We start from the raw sequence: 23,959 nt of genomic DNA on the forward strand, positions 1-23,959 counted from the left end.
ACTCCCTGAACATAGTGCATTCCTGAATCCCTGCCCTCTGTACATAGCCCACCCCTAATTCCCTGCACTCTGTAACGCCCCCTGACTCCCTGCACTCTGTATGCAGCGCATCCTAAATCCCTGTACGTAGTACACCCCTGAATCCCTGCACTCTGCATGTAGTGCACCCCTGAATCTCTGCAGTCCGTGTGTAGTGCACCACCGAGCCCTGCTCTCTGTACATAGCGCACCCCTGGACTCTGCTATCAGTATATAGCGCACTCCTGAACCCTACACTTCATACGTAGTGCACTCCTGAACTCTGCTCTCTGTACGTAGCACACCCCTGAACCCTGCTCTCTGTATTTAGCGCACAGCTGAACCCTGCACTCTGTATGTAGCATAATCCTGACGTAATCCTGAACTCTGCAATCTGTACATAGTGCAACCCAGATACAACTGGTCCTTTGGGGGCAAACACTCTGCTGATATGGCCCACGATCAAATTGAGTTTGACACCCCTGTTCTAGAGGGATCCCACAGGGATAGTATATATATTCTTTTTTAAATCATGCCAGGACAAGTGATTACTTGACTGATGCGTCACCAAACAAGATTTTTCTAAACGTATTCCATATCATTGATTTAATCTTCAATTCTATTATGTTAATCTAACAAAAGTAGCTAAATTAGTGGTAAAACAAATTATATTTATTAGATTAAATTAATATATCAAAATGATCTAATCACCTAACTTTTGGATTGTTGTGTGTATGACTAGCATTAGAAAACAACAATAAACAAGAAAACATAATCCAAAGAGTTAGGCCCCGTTCACATAGGGGCGATCCGACTTCGGGTGGCGACCTCCGAGGTCGCGGTGCGAGCAGCGCGCCGCGACCTCGGAGCGGCCACCACGGACTTCATAACATTGAAGTCTATGGCGGTCGCCTCCGGGTCGCCCCAAAGAAGCTCCGGACCCTTTTTCTAAGTCGGAGCGACTTGTGTCGCTCCTATTAGAACGGGTCCGCAGCTTCCCTATGGAAGGCAACCTACGGCGACCTGTGAGGCGACCAGTTCACCTCACAGGTCGCCTTAGTGTGAACGGGGGCTTAAAGCCCAATTTATTTATTTTATTTTTTTAGTAAACATTGCTTTAATTTTCCTTTTAAAGCATATTTACAGTATACCTGCATGGTTTCCATTGTGTTGCTACATGATCTTACATTTACTGAGAATTCTAAGTAATAACAGCATTTTGCATCTTCTACATAGTGGTTGTCCTGCACTCTGAGTCACTAATGGAAACCGAAGTATGTGTGTCCAGCATACCTACTGAGATTATTAGCGCTGAAATGTTGTCTGCCAGAAAAAAGAAAATTCTCTGCTTTTACTGGAGCATAAAGTGCTCTCTCTCTCTCTCTCACATAATGAGTCATGAAGTATTACTTTGCAGCCTGTTATGCTTTGCGAGGATAAAATATATATAAAAAAAAAAAAATAGAGGAAAAGCAAACAAACAGTCTTGTAAGAGCTTACTTAGAAAATGTGGTGTAGTCAACTGTCGTGCCTTCGTTAAGTGATATAATGTGCATATCCAATAAACAAGACACTTTGTAATGTTATATAACTTTTTGTGACCTTGCATTATTTATGTAACTTTTGTTAAATTATGTTGTTAAAAGTTTCCTTTCTGTTTTAATCTGCATTCATCCATGACTTTCCTAAAAGTCTGAAAATTCAAATATGCTCTTTTTACAACAATGGCAGCGGATAGTTTAGGAAAAATATGCTGGATATCTATAGTGATATGGACTGGGTAATGTGTTGAATTCAAAGACACGCCGAAAAAAAAAAAAAATGATGCAGCAGGCTAGTCCGATTTTGCTGAAATTTCATTGCAGCAACTCAAAATGGTATTCAGTAGTTTGTATGGCCCCCACGTGCTTGTATGCATGCCTGACGACGTCAGGGCATACTCCTAATGAGACAACGGATGATGTCCTGGGATATTTCCTCCCAAATCTGGACCAGGGCATCACTGAGCTCCTTAACAGACTGAGGTGCAACCTGGCTGCGTTAGATGGACGGAAACATAATGTCCCAGAGGTGTTCTATTGGATTTTGTCCAGACGAGCGTGGGGGTCTTTCAATAGTATAAATTCCTTTATCCTCCAGGAACTGGCTGCATACTCTCGCTACATCAGGCTGGGCATTGTCGTGCACCAGGAGGAACCCAGGACCCACTGCGCACAATACTTTCATCCCGATATCTAATTGCAGTCAGGGTGCCATTGTCTAGTCTGTAGAGGTCTGTGCGTCCCTCCATGGATATGCCTTCCCAGACCATGACTGACCCACCACCAAACTGGCCATGCTGAATGATGTTGCAGGCAGCCTAATGTTCCTCATTGCTTCTCCTGACCCTTTCACGTCTGTCACATGTGCTCAGGGGGAACCTGCTCTCATTTGTGAAAATCACAGGGCGCCAGTGGCGGACCTGCCAATTGTGGTGTTCAATGGCAAATGCCAATCAAGCTCCACGGTGCCGGGCAGTGAGCACAGGGCCCACTAGAGGATGTCGGGCCCTCAGGCCACCCTCATGATGTCTGTTTCTGATTGGTCAGAGACATTCACACCAGTGGCCTACTGGAAGTCATTTTGTAGGGCTCTGGCAGTGCTCATCCTGTTCCTCCTTGCACAAAGGAGAAGATACCGGTCCTGCTGATGGGTTAAGCACCTTCTTTGGTCCTGTCCAGCTTTCCTAGAGTAACTGTCTGTCTTCTGGAATCTCCTCCATGCTCCTGAGACTGTGCTGGGAGACACAGCAAACCACAGCATACTGATGTGCCATCCTGGGGGAGTTGGACTGCCTGTGCAACCTCTATAGCGTCCAGGTATTGCCTCATGCTACCAGTAGTGACACTGACTCCAGCCAAATGCAAAACTAGTGAAAAACGGTCAGAAAATATGAGTAGGTAAAAAAATGTCAGTGACCTCCACCTGTAAAACCATTCCTGTTTTGGAGGTTGTCTAATTGTTGCCCATCTAGTGCACCTGTTGTTAATTTCATTAACACCAAAGCAGCTGAAATTCATTAACAACACCCTCTGCTACTTAACTGACCAGATCAATTTTCTAGGAGCTTAATTCACTTGCTACTATACAAAAATAATTAAAAAGTTTGTTTTTATGTGTTAATTTTTTTGAGCAGTGTATGTATGTATGTATATATATATATATATATATATATATATATATATATACACACTGAACAAAATTATAAACACTTTTGTTCTTGCAGTCATCTTTACAGGACGGCCACTCCTAGGGAGAGTAGCAGCAGTGCTGAACTTTCTCCATTTATAGACAATTTGTCCTACCATGGACTGATGAACAGCAAGGCTTTTGGAGATACTTTTATAACCCTTTCCAGCTTTATGCAAGTCAACAATTCTTAATCGTAGGTCTTCTGAGAGCTCTTTTGTTGGAGGCATCATTCACATCAGACAATGCTTCTTGTGAAAAGCAAACCCAGAACTGGTGTGGGATTTTTTAGGGCAGGGCAGCTGCAACCAACACCTCCAATCTCATCTCATTGATTGGACTCCAGTTGGCTGACATCTCACTCCAATTAGCTCTTCGAGATGTCATTAGTCTAGGGGTTCACATACTTTTTCCACCTGCACTGTGAATGTTTACATGGTGTGTTCAATAAAAACATGGCAACATTCCATTCTTTGTGAGTTATTAGTTTAAGCAGACTGTGATTGTTTATTGTTGTGACTTAGATGATGATCAGATCACATTTTATGACCAATTTGTGCAGAAACCCATATCATTCCAACGGGTTAACATACTTTTTCTTGCAGCTGTATATACACTTTATTACCAAAAGTATTGGGTCTCTACACACACATGAACTTTAATGGCATCCCACATCCCAGTCTTAGTCCCTAGGGTTCAATATTGAGTTGGCCCACCCTTTGCAGCTTTAACAGCTTCAGCTCTTCTGGGAAGGCTGTCCACAAGATTTAGGAGTGTGTCTATGGGAATGTTTGACCATTCTTCCAAAAGGGCATTTGTGAGGTCAGGCACTGATGTGGACGAGAAGGTCTGGCTCGTAGTCTCCGCTGTAATTCATCCCAAAGGTGTTCTATCGCTTTGAGGTCAGCACTCTGCGCAGGCCAGTCAAGTTCCTCCACCACAAACTCACTCATCCATGTTTTTTTGGACCTTGTTTGTGCACTGGTGTGCAGTCATGTTGGAACAGAAAGGGGCCATCCCCAAACGGTTGCCACAAAGTTGGGAGCATGAAATTGTCCAAAATGTCTTGGTATGCTGATGCCTTAAGAGTTCCCTTCACTGGAACTAAGGAGCCAAGCCCAAGCCCTGAAATCCAACCCCACACCATAACCCCCCCTCTCCACCCAATGATTTGGACCAATGCACAAAGCAAGGTTATGTGGTTTCGATGGTGTCAAGTGTGTGTGGCGGCAACCAGGTGAGGAGTACAAAGTGGAGTAGGTGTGTTAAATTTGGTGTTATCGCTCTCACTCTCTCATACTGTTTACTGGAAGTTCAACATGGCACCTCATGGCAAAGAACTCTCTGAGGATCTGAAAAAACAGAATTGTTGCTCTACATAAAGATGGCCTAGGCTATAAGAAGATTGCCAAGACCCTGAAACTTAGCTGCGGCACGGTGGTCAAGACCATACAGCAGTTTAACAGAACAGGTTCCACTCAGAACAGGCCTCGCCATGGTCGACCAAAGGAGTTGAGTGCACATGCTCAGTGTCATATCCAGAGGTTGTCTTTGGGTAATAGACGTATGAGTGCTGAAGGGGTGAGGGGGTTAGCCTGTCAGTGCTCAGACCATACACCACACACACTGCATCAAATTGGTCTGCATGGCTGTTGTCCCAGAAGGAAGCCTCTTCTAAAGTTGATGCACAAGAAAGCCCACAAATAGTTTGCTGAAGACAAGCAGACTGAGGACATGGATTATTGGAACCATGTCCTGTGGTCTGATGAGACAAAGAAAAACTTATAAGATGGTGTCAAGCGTGTGTGGTGGCAACCAGGTAAGAAGTACAAAGACAAGTGTGTCTTGCCTACAGTCAAAGATGGTGGTGGGAGTGTCATGGTCTGGGGCTGCATGAGTGCTGCCGCACAGGGAGCTGCAGTTCATTGAGGGAACCATGAATGCCAACATTTACTGTGACATACTGAAGCAGAGCATGATCCTTTCGGAGATTGGGCTGCATGCCAGTATTCCAACATAAGAACCCCAAACACACTTCCAAGGCGACCACTGCCTTGCTAAAGAAGCTGAGGGTAAAGGTGATGGACTGGCCAAGCATGTCTCCAGACCTAAAGCTTTTTGAGCATTTGTGGGGCATCCTCAAACAGAAGGTGGAGGAGCGCAAGGTCTCTAACATCCACCAACTCCGTGGTGTTGTCATGGAGGAGTGGAAGAGGACTCCAGTGGCAACCTGTGAAGGTTTGGTGGACTCCATGCCCAAGAGGTTTAAGGCAGTGCTGGAAAATAATGGTGGCCACACAAAATATTGACACTTTGGGCCCAATTTGGACATTTGCACTTAGGGGTGTACTCACTTTTGTTACCAGCCGTTTAGACATTAATGGCTGTGTGTTGAGTTATTCTGAGGGGACAGCAGTTCTGCCTGCAGCTGCATGGACGGGGCTGTCACTGACAGTTTCACATGTGCTGCAGCCCCTCACACACTTAAGGCAGTGATGTTGAGGACAATGAGAGGTGATTATCAAAGTGGGCTGCTGTGTCAGAGAGCTGCCTGCCAATACAGAGAGAGACTCTGCTGCAGAGATTAACAGAGTTGTATTTGTTAAGCACTGCATTTTTAATTGTTTGAGCTTATTTACGAGGTTTGTGTAGTCACTTTGAGTGCCAGCTGCTTTTTACATTTTGGCACTCGCTTTTTCCTTTGTTTTATATTACCACAGAGGCCGCAGCTGTGAGAGATTACCACTGCGAGGTCCTGATTTCAGAGGCGTAACTAGAACCTTCAGGGCCCCGGTGCAAGAAACCATGAAGGGCCCCCCAGACCCCTGGCCTGGGGCCCTTCCCTTCAAGCCTGGGGCTCTTCCCACTGATCCTGGGGCCCTTTACTCCCGTTGCGGGGCCCTTTATTATGGTCCCGCAGTGGAACCCTTTCACAAGTTCTGCAGTGGGCCCCCTTCCTACCATCTTGGAGCCTCCCCATAGTGGTGGAATGCCAGGGCCTGGTTGAAGTGTGACCTTTGCGATCCTGGAAGTTCCCCCACTGGTGTCAGTAGTCTTTATTTTTTGGTATTTTAATTGTATTATTTTTTATAATTTTATTTTATATTTTTACAATGTCGCTGACTATGACTCTGTCCATTCAGTAAAGGAAGGAGCTGGTAAATTACATATTTACCGACCCCTTCCTGGTTCTCTATTGTGACACATCCCCTGCAGCAGCTGGCAGGAGAGGGAAGGGAGCGCATGTGGGGGGGGGGGGGGGGATGCAGCACAGTAGGGGGGGGGGGAGACCAAGGGAGCACACAGGGGTCCAGAGACAGCAGAACACAAGTGAACTGGATAGGAGGAGTGGCGGGGGCAGCATACAGGGGAATCAATCTCCTTCATTTTCCTCCTGCAGCTACAGGAGGAAAAAGGAGGACAGTCATTTCTCTACATGCTGCCCCCGCCGCCCCTCCTATCCAGGTGTACAGGGGAGCCGCACAGGCCCCCTGGAGCATGGGGCCCGGTTGCAATTGCAACCCCTGCAAACCCTGTAGTTACGCTCCTGCCTGTGTTGCAGCTGACCACACCAATTTTGGTGGAAATCGTCAACGCTGAGTCCTGAGCTGCGGCTGACATTAGCAGTTCTGGACAGAGAGCGAGGAGGAAGTGTGATCACAGATCGTTTGGTAATGAGAGGCTGCTGGCTACAACTTCCTGCCCAATGGCTTAAGGGGACAGTGTCACCTGTTTTAGGATACAGTTTGTGTACGTATGCCTGGTATTGGGGTGTCCACTCAAGTCTAACTGTTCCAACAGTGGAATGTAGGGCCCCCGGTGATTAACAACACACTGGCCAGTGGGAGGGGTTTGGAGAGACTAATCGACCTTTAGTTCCGAGTATCACCCATTAGTTGGGACCTCCACGGTTTTAGGGCTTAGGTCAGAAACATTTGGTCCTCCAGTTAATTGTAGTGTTATACAATATCGGTATCTGTTTTTGTTTACTGATATTGCTATTTCGGTTATTGAATAATAAATAATATTCCTTCCTCAGCTCTTGTGTGTGAGAGGGTGTGACATTGCTGGGAAGGTTGATGACATCCAGAGCCATAGATGACCCAAACATCAGCAGCTCCTTCAGGGGTAAGCACTACATATATACAGTTTACAGTGGACACCTAACACTAAATTAGGAAAGTTCCTGAAGATTATTTGTACTTATTTGGCATCTCTCATCTGTTGACTGTGTGATGTAGAAATTTGGCAGATGTTGTAAGATGTGATCATGCTGTTGTCACATCTGCTGCTCTGCACACTTTCATTGGTCACTAATCAACAAATACTGTACATGGACTTTCTTAAAAAAGAAAAAAAAAAACTAACAGTATCCTCTTCAAAATCAGAAAACTCCTGGGTTTTTGGTCACTATGGAAACACATCGCTTTTTCAGTTCTTAACTTAAGAAAGGATCACATTTCCTTTGTAAGCAGACAGCAGATTCCTTAATTTGGTGTTTAGGTCCTCATTATAGTGCAGATAAAGGTTAGGGGGATTAAAGGAAGACAACACTAAGTATGTGCCATGTCAAAGTAAATAAACAAAGGGAGACTATAGTGTATTTTCAATGGGCATGTTTGTTATTATTGAAATATTTACATAATATCCTTTTTATGTAATGTTTTCATCTTTATATGTTTGATATGCCGTATTTTAATTTAACCACTTCAGCTCTGGAAGGTTTTACCCCTAATGACCAGGCCATTTTTTGCAATATGGCACTACGTTGCTTTAACTGATAATTGCGCGGTCATGTGACGCTGTATCCAAATAAAATCTATGTCTTTTTTTCCCCCACAAATAGTTTCCTTTTGGTGGCATTTGATCACCTCTGTGGTTTTTATTTTTTGCGCTATGAACAAAAAAAAACACAATTTTGAAAAAAAAAAAAAACAATATTTTTTACTTTCTGCAATAAAACATTCCCCAAAAAACATTTTTAAAAATCTAATTTTTTCATAAGTTTAGGCCAATATGTATTCTGCTTCATATTTTTGGGGGAAAAAATTCTGATAAGCATATATTGATTGGTTTGCGCAAAAGTTATAGTGTCTACAAACTATGGGATTCATTTATGGACTTTTTTTTTTGTTGTTTTTGTTTGTTATTGTTTTTACTAGTAATTGCGGCGATTAGAGATTTTTAGCGGGACTGCGACATTGCGACAGATAAATCTGACACTAAGGCGTTTATTAAGCCAGGGCTTCCCAAACTTTTTGGGGGCGAGACCCACTTCTGAATACAGTTATTTTTCGGGACCCACTTACTTGTAATTGAATATTGTAAAATATTGCAAATGCAAATATTAATAATAATAATGCATATTTTAAAGGGAGGGGGATGTTAAATAAAAAAATATCAATTTACTACTTTTCTATTTATTATTGAATACACTTGCCAGATGTTCTAAGTGAGGGGTCAGAAACCTGTGGCATGTGTGGCATATAAGCGGAGTTGTAAGTAATCAGCACCCTCATAGACAGTATAAGGCAGGCAGAGGACAGAAATCAACCATCCCCGGACAGTTATCAGCAGGCCATATGCCACTCGCCCTCCTTCCTCTCCCAGCGGTCCACAGTGAAGATTAAAGCCTCGTACACACGCACCGATTGTTGGCCGACCGATCGGCCGTCTTTTGTCCAGTGTTGTTTGAAATGTGCTCTAGACTGCACACGAATTTTGTCGGCCAACAACAACCAACTGCAGAAGTGATGTCATGTGATGGTTAACTTTCCGTGTGTTTTTTCTTCTCTGTGCATGCCCATTCTTGCTCAACTGATTTTTGTCTGCCGAAATCTGTACTGACTGAGGAACAATCGGCCGTTCTGTTGACGGCCAACAAAGATTTTGTTCGGCCGAAAAGTCGCAGTCGGTTGTCGGAAGCATCATACTAACAAGCCGATAATCTGCCGATCGGTACGCGTGTACAAGGCTTAAGCCCCTGTTTGCCCTTCCTAGGACCCAGCACACCTCACCCAGAATCTCCATGATGAGGAGCTCTATGCTGGTCTTGGTGTCCTGGCTCTTCTCCTTCAGATCCTCTACTAGGGTCTCAAAAGCTGCCATGAACTCCTGACACCGCCGGGCCACCTGGTCCTCCTATGACACCGAGGCTGCTGTCTCTGCCTGCTATAGCTGAGAGAATCCAGCCGCCAGTCTAGTCACCACCACTGCTGCCAGCAGGACCGAGGAGCTGGCTCTGCACGTCATGAACATATCCTACATAACAGCCCACATACATACTTACTGATGCAAGTATCCTCCTCCGTAGACCAGCCTCCATAAACTGCGTGGGCGGGGTCCTGAATCCATCGTGATTTGACTGCTCTGGCTCTCTGTAATTTGCGCGGGCCTGCTCTCAGTGATTTCCGGCTTAGCGCGACCCACTCAAATGCAGCTCGCGACCCACCAGTGGGTCCCGACCCACAGTTTGGGAACTCCTGTATTAAGCTATTGAGTGCAAAATTGGTCACAATTCTGCAGAGAAACCAATCAGCTTCCAGGTTTTATAGCTAAAGTTTAATTAAATAAGCTGAGGTTAGAAGCTGATTGGTTCCTCTGCAGAGTTGTGACTAATTTTGCACTCAATAGCTTTAGTAAATAAACCCCTAAGTGACACTTTTTGGGAACCAGTGACACCAAAACTTTGATCAGTGCTAAAAATATGCAATGTTACTGTATAAATGACACTGGCAGGGAAGGGCTTAACACTAGGGGTGATCAAGGGGTTAAGTGTGCTCCTAGGGAGTGCTTTCTAACTGTGGAGGACTGGATTTACTAGAGGAAAGAAGAGATCAAGCTGAAACACAAGATCTCTATATTCCTGAACAGAACATGGGTCTGCCTTGTTTACAAAGTCAGACCGGCGTTTTGTTATTCCGCTGAGTGATCAGCGTGTCTCGGCAGCCTTCTCGGCTACCAAACCCGCTGATTGGTTCCCGCTGTGTCCAATCACATGAAAACGACGCTCCATGGATGCGCGTGCCCCCAAAAACCCCTGCACAAAATCACGTACATGTACGTGATTTTGCACAGCCAGGCTGCCCTGCTGCGGTTTATATAGACAGGGTCCTCAGCTTGTAGCAGACCCTCTGCACACAGGAGGAATGAAAAGCTGAACAGAGCAAAAGGTCATGTGACCAGAAGCTGCAGTCGCACCCAAAATTACGTGTCGACAGATCTTCAATTCAGGTCTGCATGTGATGCAAGAAATGGCCCGCTGGAGAACTGATTGCCGCTCACAGCTTAAAGACCTTCTCGGGAAGCAGAACTGACATCGCCTGATTTCGAATTACAAGAGGGGCGGAGGAGCAGACAGGCTGAATAAAGGATCTGGAATTAATCTATTCAACTGAAGCGCATTTTTCTAACCATGAGAATTGGAGGCATTTTTTTCTGGTGATCCGATGGGAGACAACGGTGGTGGAGTTTGCAAGTGATTCTATTCATCGAGGTGTCATTGGATTCATTATTTTCTGGATTTCTGGAACTTTATGGACTTTACACCTATCTAACACTAGATATATTATTTATAGGACAATCATTCTATTTATTTTTATTTTTTTTATCACAGACAAAGTATCTGGGTATCAGTGGCGGCTGGTGCTCAAAATGTAATAGGCATTGCTTTGCGGCAAAAAACGCTGTAAACAATTGTGTGACTTTGAGGTTGCAAAAGTGTGAAAGGGGCCTTCAGTAATTAAGGTATAGTGTGCCCCCTTTCAATGCAGAGAGACCACCTTGCCCCCTTTCAATGCAGAGAGACCAGCGTGCCCCCTTTCAATGCAGAGAGACCAGCATGCCCCCTTTCAATGCACAGTGACCAGCATGCCCCCTATTAATGCACAGTGACCAGCGTGCCCCCTTTCAATGCACAGTGACCAGCGTGCCCCCTTTCAATGCAGTGACCAGTGTACATGCCCCCTTCAATGCAGTGACCAGCGTACATGCCCCCTTTCAATGCAGTGACCAGTGTACATGCCCCCTTCAATGCAGTGACCAGTGTACATGCCCCCTTCAATGCAGAGATCAGCGTACATGCCCCCAATGCAGAGACCAGTATACATGCCCCCTTCAATGCAGAGATCAGCGTACATGCCCCCAATGCAGTGACCAGCATACATGCCCCCAATGCAGTGACCAGCGTGCGTGCCCCCAATGCAGTGACCAGCGTGCGTGCCCCCAATGTAGTGACCAGTATACATGCCCCCAATGCAGTGACCAGTATACATGCCTCCAATGCAGTGACCAGTATACATGTCCCCAATGCAGAGATCAGTGTGCATGCCTCCAATGCAGTGACCAGTATACATGCCCCCAATGCAGTGACCAGTATACATGCCCCCAATGCAGTGACCAGTATACATGTACCCAACGCAGTGACCAGTATACATGTCCCCAATGCAGAGATCAGCGTGCGTGCCTCCAATGCAGTGACCAGTATACATGCCCCCAATGCAGTGACCGGTATACATGCCCCCAATGCAGTGACCAGCATACATGCCCCCAAATGCAGTGACCAGTATACATGTCCCCAATGCAGTGACCAGTATACATGCCCCCAATGCAGTGACCAGTAAACATGTCCCCAATGCAGTGACCAGCATACATGCCCCCAATGCAGTGACCAGTATACATGTCCCCAATGCAGTGACCAGTATACATGTCCTTAATGCAGAGATCAGCGTGCGTGCCCCCTTACTTACCTGGAGCAGCAGCGGCGGCGATCGGCTTCTCCTCAGTCCCCCGAACGGCTTCTTCTCCGTCCTTGGTCCTGGTGCGTCTCCTCCAGTCCCGCCTCCTCCTCGGCCAATGGCACGGGGTTTGCCTTGCGGCCAATCAGGAAGCGCGTATCGGACGCGCTTCCTAAATGGCCAGGAGGAGGATCGGTGTGACAATAGCGAATTTTCATTCGCTATTGTCACACAATGGGTGGGCTCGGGACGCACTGCTCTTTTCACTTACCTTACTTCCTCTTCCTCCCTCTGCTGAAACGGCCCACGACGTCACTTCCTCCTTCGCATTGCATCCTGGGAGATGAGCGTCATCACTCCCAGGATGCAATAGGAACGGCCGGCCGCTATTCATAATGCCGATTGCAATCTACAGCGCATGCGCGAGATTGCGATCGGCATTCTGGGTAGCCAGTTTCAGGAGGGGGGACACAGCAGCTTCAGATGCCCACAACGGAGATGGCCACGCTCTGCAATCAATTTTTAAAGGTAAGTATTTATCTTTATTTCTTTACTGTAATGACCTGTAATGTGGGGTTAGTGTTAGGGTAATTAGGGATAGATTAGGATTAGGGGGGTATTTTTATCTCAAAAAGTTGTATGTGGCTTTAGGTAGCAGCATTTTTAGTTATTGTGATTCACTTTATATTTGTTTGAGCATGGGGGATTACCATTTTAGTGTCTTCACTCATCAGTCTCATCCCTATCACTGTCATCAGAGCTATCGTCCAATGTAGCTCTTTCCTCTTTTTCTTGGGAAACATTTGCACAATTTTTGCAAATGTAGCACGACCCTCATGGGGGCTGCTTGGTAATAGCACCTCCTCTGCACTCCCTGGACCCTGAGGCATCTCCAACCCATTGGGCACTACAGGTTCAGACATATCAGAATAGTAATACATCTTGACCAGTGTAACTGTTTACTGGATTAGGTTAAATGTAAAAGATACAAAATCAACACAACAAAATATGCAATCAAGAATTAAGGAGAGTTTGATCTCCCAAATCCTGATAATATATATGGGACTTGAGAAACAAACACCAACCTAAATCAGATACTTAGCAATCTATATATTGTATTATATATTTGTAGTAAGTGAGAGTGACTATGATACAATATTGTATTTCTCACTATTAAACAACTTGAACTTAATATAACTTGAACTTAATATATTCTGCAATTACTGTCATGTACTCTCTATCTAAAAGATTCAATCTAGATGACTGGCATAAACACTGTAAAGTCTGGGGGCCCCCTTTAAGGATTAATCAATAGAGTCACTACCCTAGCAAGGCCTTGTGGTTCTTCGCCGGCAGTTGAAGCTCTAATCACGTATTTAAGTGATATTTGTAATCCACAAAAGGGGTTTAGGCAATATCCAGATCCTAATGTAAATTTATGCTGTGTACAGTTATAGGTATACTTGCAATTCTCCACAGATCACCAGGCACTTTACTGTAATGGCAGTGTCCATCAGTGATCTTCACAGCCTTTCACGGGCTCTCTCTCTCTGGTGCTGCATCACAGACAACTTCAGCACTCTCAGTATGAAGGCCTCTCTCTCTCTCCGCACCGCTCTCTGTCCTTTCAATCTGGACCGGCCACCTCACCGTGACTTCTGCTGTCCTTCTTTCACAGGATGCGATCTCTCTCCACAATCTAGGCCTCGTCCTCCGGCCTCTCTCTTGGTCAGTCCGTTCAGCTGCTCTTCTCCACACACCCGCACTCTACGAGTTCCCAGAAGCAAGAGAGCGCACATTTGACTCCGCCCCCAATGTAGTTCACCTCCCATGATCCTCCGTGAATCCCTCAAGGCTCCCTGGGAGTGTGGTCCAGTCAATCCATCAACACACTGTCTCCGCCTTCTTTCAATCTACATCCCCCATAATCCAGTTCACCCTCCTTGAGAGAAACCCATCTTCTTTCCACAGTTCTTAAAGAAGCAACCGATCCAGGCCTAAATCGCAATTCACTACTATAACACTATATTTTAACCTGGCTACACAATATTGAAATAAATCAGTACAAGACAGTCTTTCAGACATTTGCCTTGCTTGCAACTGCAGTGAACTACATGCAACACACCTTCGGGTGCAGGATTTCTAGTCATCCAGGTGACCAGTCATTGTTAACTTCCCATTCTCAAGGTGCCATCCATTGCCAATGGGTGACAAGGCACACAATATACCTTTCAGAGAATGTCTCATTATGGCTGCTTCGTAGTTTGCCCTTTTACAGTGTTGGTAAAGGGCATCATATGTCGGAGGTATGGATAGTTCTAGCAAAGCTGAAGATGCCATGCAGAATGCTTTGTATCTTGCATCATTCACATGTTTTGCAAATGACTGACCATACAGGTGGCACACATATATGCAAAGTAGGTACAAAGGTAGACTGTCCCAGGTTAAAACAGCTACCCAGATTTGTAAATGCAGTCAGGTATTCCTCTTTCTTGCAAGCAACAGAAAATGCCTTTCTTTTCCTTAGCCAAAAAGGCGCTTGTAGAGTCACAACCTGAGGAGGTATGGATCCCAATAAGTGCCAAACACACACTGGTGCCAAGAGCTGCTGACACATTAGCTAAGTCAATGATCCTTGTTTAGTTGCCAACCCCTCTGAAAAAATACAACATACATGGTAAATCTTGCTGAAGTCTTAAAGCAATCACTGCCACATCAGTATTAGGGGCTCTTGATGACTACAGTTTGATGCTTCTGTGCAGCATGTTTTGCAAGAAAAAACACCTTGGTGTCACATTCCTCATAATCACATGTCAGATCTTCAACTTCACTACACTAAGAGTTTGTAAACCCTCCATTACAGTCACGCAGTGACACTCGTCTCCGTGTGCTATGTACAAGCTTAAAGCGGAGTTTTTAATAGGTTGGAACACATAGATCTATGTAATCCCCTTTAAAACGGCTTTTACCAATGGAAACTTTTTTTTTTGCTAGTAAATACCTTAATTTCGGCTTTATTCCTCCTCTCCTCACTTCCTGGTCCTATCGGCGATGACGTCATTCGGCGATCCGCAGTGTCTGCTGGGATGTATTCTATTCCAGAAATCTCGCAGTAGCTGTATCTGTACTGAGCCGTGCCTGCCCCGCCTCCGCCCCGCCTTCGCCCCGCCTCCTCTCATTGAGTTGCATTGTATGAATGTATTAAGGCCGTTCTCTGCTCCGCCTCCGCCCCGCCTCCTCTCATTGAGTTGTATTGCAATACAACTCAATGAGAGGAGGCGGGGCGGAGGCGGGGCAGAGAACAGCCTTAATACATTCATACAATGCAACTCAATGAGAGGAGGCGGGGCAGAGGCGGGGCAGAGAACAGCCTTAATACATTTGTAGTGGTGTGCCCCTTTATCCAGATGCAGGTGCAAGTCCCTTTAACTCAATTCCCCACAATCCTCTGGGCTCCCAGCATCCCCTGAGTTCCAGGACATGCCCAGGGAGTATAAATGCCAGCTCCGCCCAGCTTCCTGTGCTCAGAGAGATCCTGCCTGATGGGACAGCAGTGACTGGGCAAGTGAGCTGTCCCCAGGTGCTGGGTCCTCATTCGATAAGTCTGGTGTGTGGGCCTCCAGCAGTGAGCACAAGAGCACACAGTGTTTATCCAAGCCCCAGTCACTGGAGAGGACTCTGTTACAGTCCATGTGGAGAAGTTGTCCAAGCAGTCGGTTGGTCCTATCTACGGCCCCCAGAGCCTCCTGACCAAAGTCAGCATCAGCAGTGCCTGTGTGAAGTCTGTGCCAGCAGGAAATACCCTCAACTCCCAGTCTGCTGAATGAACGATCAATCTCTGGGAACACGTGAGAATATTCAGATCTTTTCCTATCTGTAAACTGAACTCAGAACACTCTGCTGCCATCTAGTGGCCATTACTAGAACTGCAATATAATTGTTTTCACATGTTTTATGAATAATTCTCCTTTCCTCATATTGCTGTTTTGTACTGCAAACCCCTGTTCACATGATCTCCTGTGTAATCTACGTTCCACATTGTTAAGTAAAGTAGAAATTGCACATCACCACTGGTCTGATCATTTGGCTGATACCATTACATAACACTTGGCGTCACGAACAGGATCAGCCATGTCAGTCAGTGGTGAGGGAAGCAGCACTGAGGGTGTCAAACAGTCTGCCATAGCTTCCCTATTACTGGCAGGATTGCTACCACAGCAACTGCCTAAGTACACAGGACCAGATCAGGACTTGGATGACTGGATTAGGAGATTGCGGGGCTTGATCCGGTCATATGGGGTGCCACCCATACAGCAGGCAGATCTGGCCATTAATGCCCTTGAAGGGGAAGCAAGGAAGTTAATTTTGCACCTTCCAGCAGAGGACCAGGATTCCCTAGACAAGATAATCAGCCGCTTGGAAGCAGTGTATACCCAACCGGTTGCATTAGGGGATCTTAGGGCTCGCTTTATGAGTAGAAGGCAGAGAGTGGGAGAATCCATTCCGCAGTACGCTCTGGAACTGCAGGATATAGCAGCCGAGATCCGACGCAATGAGAGGAGGCGAGCAGGACGTGCTGGCTGGAGTGATACAGACGGGTGGCTGAAGGATCAGTTTTTGGATGGACTTCTCTCTGACAAAGTCAGGGAAAAGCTACAAGAAAAGGACAGAAGTAACCCAAACTTAAAATTCCACGAAATTTTAGAAGCAGCTATCCTGTATTCAGAGCCCAGACGTGCCAGTGTGGACGTTCTCATGGCCAGCACAGGGGATAAACCATGTAAACTGCCACAAACTGAGCAAATAGCTCCATGGGAGGTGGCCATCCACAAGCTGACAGAAGGAATGGCCCAGCTCCAGACAGAACTTGCCACGCTGAGGCGCGAGCGAGATAATCCAAGGGAGAACATCCCTTCATGGAGAAATCGATCACCGCCCCGCCGGCGACCAAGAAGGGAGAGGTCACCCTCCCCATGTTGGGGCTGTCAACAAAAGGGACATTGCTTGAGGGACTGTCCTGATCAAATACCAAGGGGGCCATTAAACCCAGAGCGCCCCGCCGCTAGGAGTCAAGCAGTGGGGCGGTCCAGCAAAACGACTCCCCAGTCACACACGGAGGACGTGGGGGTCGATTGCCCTGTGGTACATGGGTACTTCGATGGCCAAGAGATCGAGTGTCTCTTCGACACTGGCTCCCAAGTCACTATTCTACCAGAACCTTTGTTCCAGCAATACTTCCCAAAGAAGAAAATGAGTCGAGATACCCCATGGTCCTCACTGACAGCTGCCAACGAACTTCCTATAGAAGTGGTTGGGATTACCTGGATGAAGGTAAAACTGTGGGGACAGGACCTTGGCCAAAAAGGTGTGGTGGTTACACGTGTATCCGGAAAGGACAGCCGCAGGTGATATTGGGCATGAATATCATCCAGGGGCTGAAGCCCGAGCTGTTGAAACGATGTCCTACCCAACTGGGACCACCTAAAGAAGTTAGAAATCTGCTTCTTACCTTGGCAGCACTAAAGGACAAACACGTGGCCAATGCCCTATCACGGTACCCTTCAGTACAACCACAGTGAGATGTGGATGAAGAGGCTGAAGAAGAAGAAATTCCACCCGTAATGAGGGCTAGACCTAAGAGTCAACCACGGGTGGACCTCATCCATGTATTGGAAGAGTATAACTGGGCGGAAATACAGAAGAATGATCCTGTGATTACCCCAGTAAGAGAGGCGATGCAGTTACAGTGGTGGCCCAGTAGAAGAGAAAGATCGCGACTGCTGCCAGAGACACAAAAACTGTTGGGTGAATGGTCACGTTTTCTCTTGAGAAATGGCATGTTGTATCGCAGAATAATGTTCCCCCATGACTCTTCGGTAACCTGGCAGGTCGTACTGTCACGGGCCAGAGCTAGACAAGTGGCAGAAAGAATCCATGTGGAAGGAGGACATTGGGGTGTCCACAAGACATTCGCCTGGTTCAAAAGGCAAGCCATGTGTGTGGGGCTGTTCCAGTTGATCAATCAGATATCTCAGCACTGTGCGGTATGTTCCGTGACAAAAGGGGCTAAGGCCCAGGTGCCTCCCATGACTTGGAACACGTCTGCCCCATTGGAAGTACTAACAGTTGAATTTCTCACCCTTGACATGTCAGAAGATAGACATCGCTATGTCCTTGTTATGGTGGATCACTTTACTAAGTTTGCAGTAACCGTGCCAACTCATGACCAGACTGCAAAGACTGCAGCCCAAGCAGTGTGGAAGCATTTCTGTCTCCCTTATGGCTGCCCTCAGAAGATACATTCAGACCAAGGGCCCTGCTTTGAAAGTGAGTTCTTCCAGGAATGGTGTCGCTCCTTGGGTGTCAAAAAGACGCATACGACCCCATACCACCCACAGGGTAACGGAGCATGTGAGAGGTTTAATAGTACCCTGATACAGCTGTTGAGAGGACTGGCCCGTGAGAAACGAACCAGATGGACCCATTACTTGGCTGAAGTGGTTTGGAAGTATAACCATACTGTGCACTCAGCGACAGGTCGCTCTCCTTACCATGTGATGTTCGGCCGTACTCTTGGGGGACCCACAGATCTATGGGGTGTTGTCCCCACTGAAGAACTGGAGTATACTCCAGCATCCTGGATTCAAGAGTGGAGGCGACGCCTGTCAGAAGTCCAACAGTTCGTAAAGGATCGAACCTGGGTGGAACAAGAAGAGTCAGGAACGGAGGTCCATGACCTGAAACCTGGAGACAGGGTCCTGATCCGGCGCAAAGGTGCACATAAGCAGGGTAAGCTACAAACTCCATGGGAGGAAATGCCTGGAGTTGTGTTACGGCAACCCATCCGAGGAGTACCAGTCTATGACATACAGAAGCAAAATACTCAAGACAGGCCAAGACGGCTACACCGCAGGCTCCTTAAGCCTATTGAAAGCTACAGGGAGATTCATGGGAGCTCATCTAGAGAGCCAGAAGAACAGGTTTCAGAGCCACCAGTAACAACCCCAACAGAGAATCAGTGTTGGCTACTCCCTGTTCCCCCACTGCTACCTCCAAGTCTCTCAGGAGAGATTACAGGTACAGACGATGCCGTACAGCCCAATGATTGCCCAGCTCAGATTCCTACTCCTGCTGTGGAGCCCTCTGACCCACTGTCTACGGAGAGGCCTGAAAGTGAGGATGCACCTTTGCCTGCTCCTGGAGAAGAGCCTGAACCTCAACCCTTGAGATGTTCTCAGAGGCGCAACTTTGGGAAACCACCTGAATGCTTTGCACAAGAGGACTTTGTATGGTCTGTGAACTTGCCTGGGATCACAAGTTCAAGTGGGGTGGAGTGTAGTGGTGTGCCCCTTTATCCAGATGCAGGTGCAAGTCCCTTTAACTCAATTCCCCACAATCCTATGGGCTCCCAGCATCCCCTGAGTTCCAGGACATGCCCAGGGAGTATAAATGCCAGCTCCGCCCAGCTTCCTGTGCTCAGAGAGATCCTGCCTGATGGGACAGCAGTGACTGGGCAAGTGAGCTGTCCCCAGGTGCTGGGTCCTCATTCGATAAGTCTGGTGTGTGGGCCTCCAGCAGTGAGCACAAGAGCACACAGTGTTTATCCAAGCCCCAGTCACTGGAGAGGACTCTGTTACAGTCCATGTGGAGAAGTTGTCCAAGCAGTCGGTTGGTCCTATCTATGGCCCCCAGAGCCTCCTGACCAAAGTCAGCATCAGCAGTGCCTGTGTGAAGTCTGTGCCAGCAGGAAATACCCTCAACTCCCAGTCTGCTGAATGAACGATCAATCTCTGGGAACACGTGAGAATATTCAGATCTTTTCCTATCTGTAAACTGAACTCAGAACACTCTGCTGCCATCTAGTGGCCATTACTAGAACTGCAATAGAATTGTTTTCACACATTTTATGAATATTTCTCCTTTCCTCATATTGCTGTTTTGTACTGCAAACCCCTGTTCACATGATCTCCTGTGTAATCTACGTTCCACATTGTTAAGTAAAGTAGAAATTGCACATCACCACTGGTCTGATCATTTGGCTGATACCATTACATAACACATTCATACAATGCAACTCAATGAGAGGAGGCGGAGCGGAGGCGGGGCGGAGGCGGGGCAGGCACGGCTCAGTACAGATACAGCTACTGAGAGATTTCTGGAATAGAATACATCCCAGCAGACACTGCGGATCGCCGAATGACGTCATCGCCGATCGGACCAGGAAGTGAGGAGAGAAGGAATAAAGCCGAAATTAAGGTATTTACTAGCAAAAAAAAAAAGTTTCCATTGGTAAAAGTCGTTTTAAAGGGGATTACATAGATCTAAAGTTCCAAAAATGGGTGGAACTCCACTTTAAGTTTTTATCCATAGTTGTAAGATCAGCATCTCGCCACACAACATAGAGGAATTCTGCCAGTGATCTTTGTTCCATCTTTTTTCCATTGTGTTAGTGTCTTTTGATCCCGTCCATACATTTTTACCTTTTATGTACCACCACCAGCTCTACGTGACAGTTCTAGACTTTTAATGCTCATTTTAGGATACTGGTCAATCACAAAGTCTATCCGTGTACAGTTGTGCTTCAGAGCAAGCTTGACTATATACTGCAGTATTATCTCGGCTAGCTCTCCAAAGGTACTTGGTATGGACTGAATGGCTTGAATGACTGCCACACTATGGAAGAGAATAGCTCCATCAGCCGGAACTTTGTCAACTAAACAGTCTCCACATTTGAATTCCAATAGATCCAGAAGAGCTGACTTGTTTGTTTTAGCAAGTGAACCATCAGCACTAGCTAAAGGATATGAGACAGTTCCCAAAGAGTAGGACAGAATTTCTTGCAGGCCTATCTTTCTACTTTTATAACTATGATGAGTAGTCTGGAGAATAGCTTCTTGTCAGCACGCAGAATCACGCAGAATCACTTTCTTGCCTGCTGCAGATTTCTTTTTTTCTCTTTGCTTGGTCACTAAAGTCTTCAATTTTTGTGTTTTGATGCCAGAAAATATGTCAACTGATGGTGATAACAGTCTTTGGTTCATGAACCCTTTGACAGGGTTTTCACCCTTTTCTGAAGCTGCAAGCAAATCTGTCATGGTTTCTTCAGCTATGACTGTCCCAGAGCTAATACATACAATACAATTTTGGTGGGTGTCAAAAGGATTCAGCATTGAATCTAGGGTGGAAATTATTCTGATCACACCCTTTTCATCAGCATGCATTAGTGTGCTGTCAAGGTCTTTTCATTTCCACGTCTGAGGACATTTACCTGCCATTGCCCCACATTGTCTTGCTATGGCAGCCCTTTCATGTTGCGACAATATCCAGTGATATACTGCAGCTTGATTCTGTGTTAACCCTGTCCAACAACATTTTGTCTTGAAATCTCTGTTGCATGTTTGCTCAATGGCCTTGTCACAAGCAATCAAGGCAAATCCATGGACACTTTGATGTTGGACAGTCCACTGGCCTTTAAAACTGAGCTAACTATGGCAAGAAGGATGTCTGAGGGCCAAATTGACCATTTCCAGCCAGTATGAAAGTAAATACTTAGCATAAGTTACACTATCGTACACATAAAAACCATGGCATCATCAAGCGCACTGGTGAAGCTGCCAGTCTGATTCTCATGTTGCTCTCACAAACAGAAGGAGTATTTGTACCATGTCAATAAATGAACTCCAAAAGGCAAATGTTGGGTTTTCTGCACTTCTTCTTTTCACCAAGTCTACATATTTGGAACACATTTTGTCAAATTATGAATTTACACACAAAACATCCATTGTTCTGTCCTGAAATGCACATTTAATCTCATTTATGACATCCATAGATTCATCTCTCTCTTCTAGTGGCAAAGAGTCTAAGAAGTTGAGAAATCTGATGCGTTGCAGACTCTCATACAGAAGTTTGTGTGCCCTCATGCTGTGGTTAGTGATGACCATTGATCACTCCAATGATGGATCCTGGGGCAACAACTTTAGACTCAATGAGTATGTCGTGCAGTCCTGCATCTCCAAAACTTTTACCTAGAATGCCCAGATCGGACATGCATGTGTGAAATTCACCTAGTCTTATTACTACAAGCTGACTAAGGTCATTGTCTTTCCAGTGGATTTGCTGGGCCCTGGCATATACATATACCTTAGTTAAAAACTAACACAATATGGTCCAGTTCTAGCTGATCAGCAATTTCGACACTTCACTTCAGGATTGTGTTCACTGTTGACATCTCTGTCGGTGAAGCCTCAATGACTGGAAGATAATATAGCGCTGACTTTTGCAGAATGCCATCACCTTGAAGCAATGTATGGAAACCTGTCGAGCTTGGGATTGTACATCTTTCAGCCTCTTTGGCCCTTACAAAAACATATGCCAGTTCAGTTTGAGCAGCAGGCACTATGTTATGCGTACTTTGTTGTTACCTACCTGCTGACAATGTTTCTGCCTGTGAAAGATGGTCCTTCTAGTGTTTGTGTGTCACAGTGATGTACTTGTCCATTTTCTTACAAATTATACACAATGCAGGAAGTACAGTACCTGTACAAACTACTGGCAGGCCTGTCCTGGACCTAAGTTTCTTTGTTGGACATTCCATTGTTGAAGTACTACTATTCGATGATACAGACTGGCCTTTGTGATCATTATCAGATTCAGGACGCTGTGTAACCCGTTTCTCTGCAGCATCCAAGTGCTTTTATTGAGGAAACGCCTGTAGCAAGCAGAATGAAACCCAGTGTCCTCAGGAACATTGCTAAACTCGATTTCTAGACAATGCTTGTATGTTTCTGCTTTTCTCTGACTCTCGCCCTGTAAGCCAAGCCACCATTTGATGCTGTTTCTGAACGTATCCCACCGTGTGCAGGTAAAATCCTTTATTTCTTCTTTATATATGGACGTCAGATGCATATAGCATTGTTTTTAATCTGAGTTTTGAAGGAGGTCTGGCCATTATTTTCTCCTCTTCGCTACTCGATATTGATGACAAGGGCACAGACATCTTTGACTTATGTTTACATGTCGTTCCAAAAAGCAGCCACTTTGTTGGTCTAGCAGGAAGCATGTGATGATTGCTCCACAAATCCTCATCACTCATGATCAAAATATGATTATGCGAGCAAGGAAGTATTACCGACTTTGAACATTAACCACTTCCCTCCCACTATATAGCAGAATGATGGCCGCAAAGTGGTTAGGTTATTCTGACTGGGCGTCATATGATGTCCAGCAGGATAAGCCGCTCGAGGGCGCACAGAGCCACAATTGGTGTTGTGGTGTGTTGCTCTGACACACCGCATCTCCGATCCCAGTAAAGAGCCTATGACATAGGCTCTTTACCATGTGATCAGCTGTGTCCAATCACAGCTGGTCACATCATAACCAGGAACTGCCATTTACCGGATTTCCTCAGTTCGCGCTGACAAGGCCTGGGCAGAGGAGAGCCGATCAGCGGCTCTCCTGAAAGGGGGCATTTGTGCTGATAATCAGCGCATTGATTATCAGTGCAGACCCATCAAGGATGCCCACTAAAGCCCACCAGAGATGCCAGCCCATGCCCACCAAGGATGCTAATTAGTGCTCATCAAAGATGCCAATCAGTGCCTATTAGTAATGCCTGTCAGTGCCTCCTCATCAGTGCTGCCTATTAGTGCCATCTATCAGTTTTTCATCTGTGCCGTCCATCAGTGCCCATCAGTGCAGATCATTGCCACCCATTAGTGCCACCTATCAGTGCCCATCAGTGCCGCCTATCAGTGCCCATTAGTGCTGCATATCAGCCACCTACCAGTGCCCATCAGTGCTGCATATTAGTTCCTCTTCATCAGTGCCCATCAGTGCCCGTCAGTGCAGCCTCATCAGTGCTCCTCAGTGCAGGAGAAACTTACTTATTTACAACATTTTATAACATAAACAAAGAAAACCTTTTTTTTTTTTTTAATTTGGCGTTTTTTTTATTTGTTTAGCAAAAAATAATATAACCC

General features: G+C 46.0%; 1 long non-coding RNA gene across 1 annotated transcript in view; it reads left to right on the forward strand.

Moving 5' to 3' along the window:
• Positions 1-23,959, forward strand: part of LOC309553609 — a 102,582-nt gene that overhangs the window by 39,315 nt on the left and 39,308 nt on the right. The window contains exon 2 of the long non-coding RNA XR_014225181.1: positions 7,286-7,374. This is a non-coding gene — a long non-coding RNA (uncharacterized lncRNA). The remainder of the gene's footprint in view (positions 1-7,285; positions 7,375-23,959) is intronic.

Source organism: Pelophylax lessonae, assembly GCF_965119305.1.
Source record: "Pelophylax lessonae genome assembly, chromosome: 4".
In the NCBI taxonomy this organism is placed as follows: Eukaryota; Metazoa; Chordata; class Amphibia; order Anura; family Ranidae; genus Pelophylax; species Pelophylax lessonae.